This window comes from Sinocyclocheilus rhinocerous, unplaced genomic scaffold (genome assembly GCF_001515625.1).
Source record: "Sinocyclocheilus rhinocerous isolate Xijiao unplaced genomic scaffold, SAMN03320098_v1.1 scaffold603, whole genome shotgun sequence".
Classification (NCBI taxonomy): domain Eukaryota; kingdom Metazoa; phylum Chordata; class Actinopteri; order Cypriniformes; family Cyprinidae; genus Sinocyclocheilus; species Sinocyclocheilus rhinocerous.
Genome location: NW_015656630.1, coordinates 3,694,659 through 3,701,558, shown reverse-complemented (window position 1 = coordinate 3,701,558; position 6,900 = coordinate 3,694,659).

Here is a 6,900-nt window from a genome sequence, read left to right as displayed (position 1 = left end):
GAGAGAGAGAGAGAGAGAGAGAGAGAGAGAGAGAGAGAGAGAGAGCGCGCGCGCGCGCGCAGTGGAACAGTCATTCGGTAAATTCAATAGATTCACACATTAGCTATTTTAAATGACGACTCATATTTACTTTATGGCGTTATAGTTTTATCACCATTTAAAATAATAAGTTATTCATTTGGAGAGAATACTGTGCATTAATAATAATTATTATAGGTACAATATACAACCAAATACTGTTGGTTGACACAAACTTGCATGTTTAACTGGTTTTCTTAGCAACCTAGCATGCTAATATTTCCCAAAAAGTTAATTTGTGGAAAACAAATTCAACTGCAAAAGGCAATTTTTATTTTTATGATCAGGAATTATGGATAAAACTTAACCCTTTTCACTCCACTTATCCATGTTTGGGCATTCCTGTCAGATTCGTAGTGACGGAAACACTGCTTCACGAAGCTTCGAAGCATTTACTGAACTTTTGTTTTGAATCATTAGTTTGGAGCTTGTATCAAACTCGCCAAGTAACGTGATTTCAGCAAACGAGGCTTCGTTACATACCTCGGTAGGGCTCCAAAGGGCTCGCCGGTAGATGGCATTGGTCTGATCCATGAACGAGTCTTTTTTTTAGTTTTGCAATGTAGGTTCATTTTTAATGAATTTAATGAATTGTAATGCATTATACAAAAAGGATAATGATACTTAATTGCTTCCAACTACTGTTCCTAATAACACACAAAGCAAACACTACATATTAATAAAAACACAAATTTTAACAGAACCTTCATATTCAATGGATTTAATTATTTGTAAATTATATTTAATAGATTACACTTTCATTGAGACATTTGCAGTTGGTTTGAAAAAGGTGTCATTACACATGTTTGGGCTGGGTTTCATTGCACTTACACAGCTTTTTTTTTTTTTATTACCAGCAGGTGCAACAAGCTGTTCTGAATTTTTCAAAACAGTGAATCATTTTGCTTAAATTGATTCAGAGCTACAAGAAGCTTTGCTTCTCCCATTGCTACAGATTTGTTTAACACAATATTCATTTAAATAACTAAAACAAGTGAGTGAGTCACTGAATCATTCACTCAACCGATTTGTTCAAGCACACTAATTCATATACAAACACCACTACTGTGTTGCTCGGAGACAGTTTTCCAGTCCATTTCTGCTCTTTGTGTCTTTGCTAACGAGTCAATGAGTTGAAGCAGGTGTGTTTGATTAGGGAGGCATAGAAAATCTGCAGTGTTGGGTGAACTCCAGGAGCAGGACTGGGAAAATCCGACACAGCCGCCTCGCCGTTGCGAGAGTTTTTTGGCACACGTCAGCATGACATCAGAGCAAGTCGGACACATTTCTAACCGGCATGCATCTCGCGGTGATCACCGGTGATCGGTTCTGCGCAGATTTTGCTCATCTCAAACAAGCCCAATGCTTGAGGGCTCTGGATAATTTATGCCATGCCCAAAATTCACCTGGTGCCACTGAATTTACTCCGTTTCACTTGTGCTTTTGCTTTAAGTAGAAACACAGATAGTAATTAAGTCTATTAAATTAGTCGTAACCAAGTGCTCAGTAATTTTCATGCATGTTAAAAAAAGGTGAAAAACAGTATAAGAAAGTGGTAGATGGCGTCTTCATTTGATTGGATAATTAACTCAATGGAGGAGAAAGGTCCAATCTGTGTAAAGCTCCTCGTTAAACTCATTCTGTTCCTGATTGTACAAAAGAGCTTTTATCTATGCTATTCCCCCAGTGCTTTGCAAGTTTAATTAATCATTTTCAGATGAGTTCACCACCCTGTTCTTTAAAGTAACTGCAGAAGCAACCTTCTTAAGTCTCGGCACAACCATAGTATGCGAAGCATGTGAGAGTTAGAAGATAAATTAGGTTTTTTAGTTTATTTTTGGTTTGCTTGAAGGTGAATTTCTTCTATGGACAAAATTAGTCAATCAATTTGTATGCCTTGTAGGGTGAGTTAGCCTTGCACTGGTAATGTAATGGGGTTGAAGACTTGAGATCCCTCAGATCTGCACCATTAACATCACCATTTATCATCTTCAGCTGAAATCTTCGTCCTCTTTTCATTCTCTAAAACTGCTTTTGGCAATGTTTCACAGATCTTATGTTGGTATTTTCTATGTATGATCATGTTTCAAGCCATTAGATGGATTTCTACTTGAAGTCTGATCGATATACGGCATAACTGGACCCAAGTGCCTTCCTAGTCTGTCACTATCTTTAGAGGAAGGTGAAGCGATATTAGATACTCAAATTTAGGTCTGTAAAGAAAAATGTGAGGACCAGGGGTCGACACTTGAATGCATCACATAAAAGACATTAGAATGGGTTGATAACCTTTTAGAAATGGATGTTAATTTAAAACTAACTGATTTCTACTTGTTTCCATATAAAGCACATGGTACCATAATTTATATTTGACTTAATGAATGGAGGCCTGCGTCTGGAACAAGGGTAAAGCAATAAATATACATAAATTCCATGTATTTAAATTCCTTTGTTTCAGACCCAGACATTCGGTCTTAAACTATGATAATCCAATATGCAATATTTAAAAAATGCTTATAATTTGAACAAAGAAAGATTCTAAAATAATAAAAATGAAAACAGTAAAGCTGTAATAAATAATAATGATAAATAATTAATAAATAATAGTAATCATTTATTGTGTGAAAATAATGTATATCAGTTTTGACACAAATTATTAGTGTTTCTCGGTTAGTGAGTCATTTCCACCACAACTTTTTTTTTCTCATATTATCTTTTTTATTCCAAAAGTTAGTGTACAGTTTCCGTGAAGAGCTTGAGATGAAATATGAGATAATTGAGTATAATAAACATGTAATCACCCAGTAGCAGATGTATACAGGTGGAGCTGGGGAAGTGGAGGGTTTCTGAAGCTCACTAGCACTAGCCAAGTATTTGAATGCTCATTGCCTGCTGATGCGAAAAGAAACCAATCAGCTTCACCATGTGAATGATGATGTAATTATATCAGAATATGTTAGAATCTAATGGACTGCACGACCTAGAACTTCATGTGTTTCACGTGTCTGTGTTTTGCTTGGGAACCATTCTGCTAAACATTGCTAAATAACTCAATTGCTTGGCGGAAGAATTATAATTTGTTATCAATAAATTACTAAATTTTTTGTTGCTGCATGTTTATTTTATGAAATGTTGCTAGGTATATGTAGTAACTATTTTATATTCGCTCCATGCCGTGCCTAACAACAGCCCTTAGCTCTTCTAATATCGCTGTAAACCACAGCTTATTGTGGCTTATTGCTTTATCATGTTACTGTGGCTGTTTACAGTCATTTGTAAATAGTAACAAGTTTGTTAGGTAAATATCCACATAGATAGATTATATCCATAACGATATGATGAAGGTGACAGAATGAAAGGTGAAAGAAAGATGCAACCAGAAAGTAGAATATTCTTCATACAGTACTTAGCCTGATAAATATGAGCTGTGTTCAGGACTCATATTTCACATCTGTTTAGAACAGTGACACAATTACAGTCTGTGACTACCTGCTAAATAAAACTGAATATGAATGAATAAATGATAATGACTTAGGTCTAGATTAACGGAGTGTATTTATGTAGTGATTAAAATCTTGTGCATATACTATCTATCTATTGTAATCATGACTTTTCATATTTCAATAATTAGTGGTGAGAGGTTAATGAGGTACTAATTAACAAAAAAACAAAAAAACATGTACTGTGGAGATAACAAATATACATATAGGCTGCAACACTGCTATACATGTGAGGTTTTAACACTTTTGCTTATTTTTAATTAGAACACAATTACCTCTTTAGACTTACAAACACTAAAGTACACACGTGATCAAATGTACCACAGACCTTCCTTTCCAAACATCCACTGTGCTTTCATTCAGTTTAGCTTAAAACAGACATAATATTTTGTTTGGCCTCTACTGTTTATTTTATTATTGTTCATCCAAGATCATAACATAATGTGCTGTCAGTGATAAATGGTTGTGAAGTACAATGCTGTGGCCAATTTATTGGAGGCCTTCCAAATTCAGTCAGAAATGAAACACCTGCCACCTGTTTGGAAAAAGAATTCAAAACAGCTTAAACAAGTCAGTAGTTGAGCATGACAGTTGACTTTCCAGAATTTCTGTTTCACAACAAATGGAGAATATATATATATAAATATATATATATATATATATCCTGCTAAACTACAGCAGCGCTTCCTCGTCAAACCGGTTTTTCTGTCAACATTCCAGACAGGCACTTCCTCCAGGATCGTGTTAAACCGCAGCGCCAGTGTTTTCAGCCACAGCAATCGCTCACAGAAGCAGAAGAAGAGCTCACCTTCGAGTTTGTGCGTCTGCAGCGGCGCGTCGGTCAGCGTGTGGAAGGAGCCGATGGGAAAGAACGGCGATGAGAGCGACTGAGGCTTCCTCTGCTTCAGAATGTGCTGCAGGAGCTCGTACAGAACATCACCTGCAATCAACAGCAGCACAAACTCTCACTCACTGCTGCGTGATGCATCTGGACATGCATAAGGCCGTCCACATTTCTGTGCAATGCACCGTCTGTATTTGCACACCTGACATTTGCAAAATGAAATGAAATAAGTAAACAAAAAAATTAAATAAGATATTTAACTGAGTTAATAAAAAAAATACAAAATAAATAAAATAAATGAAACAAACACATGAATAAAATTAATTCATAAAATAAATGGCATTTTATGAATTAAACTAAATTAACAAAATAATAAAATTAATACAATAAAAATGAAAAAAATAAAAAAATTTCATATATTGTAAATTATATATATATATATATATATATATATTTATATAGTGTTTTTTCTGAAGTACACTACTATTTTAAACTAAGTATATGTGACTTTATATATATTATATAAATCAATGCCACACAACCATAGCTTTTATTTGTCAATATAGGAAACAAATGGATGTTTACTCATCAAATGATCTGTGCAGCAGTGCCCTCTGCTGGACTCCCGCGATAAATCATAAAGAGCAAATGATTTCAAAAGGATGATTGTACTGAGAGTATACCAAAAATGAACACAAAATGTAATAAATGCATTGTGGTGAATATCATTAATATATATCTTATTTCAACTTAGCAGTTTATCAATTCAGATTAAAAAAACAGTTGGTAAGAAAATGAGCAACATGACTGAGTCACGGTTTTAAAAAAACAGTTTAATATTTTAAATAAATAGTAAGATGAAACATTGGAATTGACATTTGACAGCTATAGCAATAACAACTTTGTTGGCTGTAAAAGTAATGTATTTCATTAATATAAAATCAGCAGACACGTTACTCAAGTGGAAAACAAGCTACATTTTTATGAAACCTTTGCTCATGGGCTATAATTTGTTGTGAAAACTCATTATAAAAGGTGAATCTGAGGTAAAAAGATCTCACCCTGATATAATTACTGAGGTTAATGTTTAGATGTTGTGAGAATCACTTGCAATATTGTTAAACAGTTGCTCATTAAACTGTAATTAAGTCTAGTTTCTATTTCAGGAGCTGAAGTGAACGTGAATAACAGTAGCTTGAGAACATTAACATGATTGCCATTTATCATCTTCAGCTGCGGGCACCACTCCATCTACTGTATGATTGGCTCCTGACCCACACCTCCTTGATCTGATTGGTTAGAAGGATCTATATGAATCTGATGTGAAACCCAAGCGTGACGCCGGCTATACTGGGCCTCTGCCACAGTCTTGGCTCGAGGCTGGAATCAAGCCCAGTGACATTTGCTTGAGCCCTGAAGCGGCTGGGTCAGGGAGAAGACGTCACACCCACAGGGTGACGATGAAACAAATGATATGAAATGTCATGTAGAAATGCACAGCACTGCTGAGGCGACAGCCAGACTCGCCGTGCTCATGTCTTATGGGTCCAGTCAGGGTCACTGACCTGCTGTCAGTAACAAAACCACATCCCATAATGATTTAGCCCAGATGAAAACAAACCAACAATATAGCTTGACGAGTCTTTCATGAGACCGAGACTATGAGTTACTATTAGATTAAAGAGGCAATTTACAATTCTGATGTGAGCACTGATTCAGTAGATTATGAAGGCCTTGTGTAAGCATATATTGGACAGTTTTATATTTAAGAGATACATATATTTATATTTTCAGTGCCTTGCAGATATATGATTAAAAAAACAGTTGGTAAGAAAATGAGCAACATGACTGAGTCACGGTTTTAAAAAAACAGTTTAATATTTTAAATAAATAGTAAGATGAAACATTGGAATTGACATTTGACAGCTATAGCAATAACAACTTTGTTGGCTGTAAAAGTAATGTATTTCATTAATATAAAATCAGCAGACACGTTACTCAAGTGGAAAACAAGCTACATTTTTATGAAACCTTTGCTCATGGGCTATAATTTGTTGTGAAAACTCATTATAAAAGGTGAATCTGAGGTAAAAAGATCTCACCCTGATATAATTACTGAGGTTAATGTTTAGATGTTGTGAGAATCACTTGCAATATTGTTAAACAGTTGCTCATTAAACTGTAATTAAGTCTAGTTTCTATTTCAGGAGCTGAAGTGAACGTGAATAACAGTAGCTTGAGAACATTAACATGATTGCCATTTATCATCTTCAGCTGCGGGCACCACTCCATCTACTGTATGATTGGCTCCTGACCCACACCTCCTTGATCTGATTGGTTAGAAGGATCTATATGAATCTGATGTGAAACCCAAGCGTGACGCCGGCTATACTGGGCCTCTGCCACAGTCTTGGCTCGAGGCTGGAATCAAGCCCAGTGACATTTGCTTGAGCCCTGAAGCGGCTGGGTCAGGGAGAA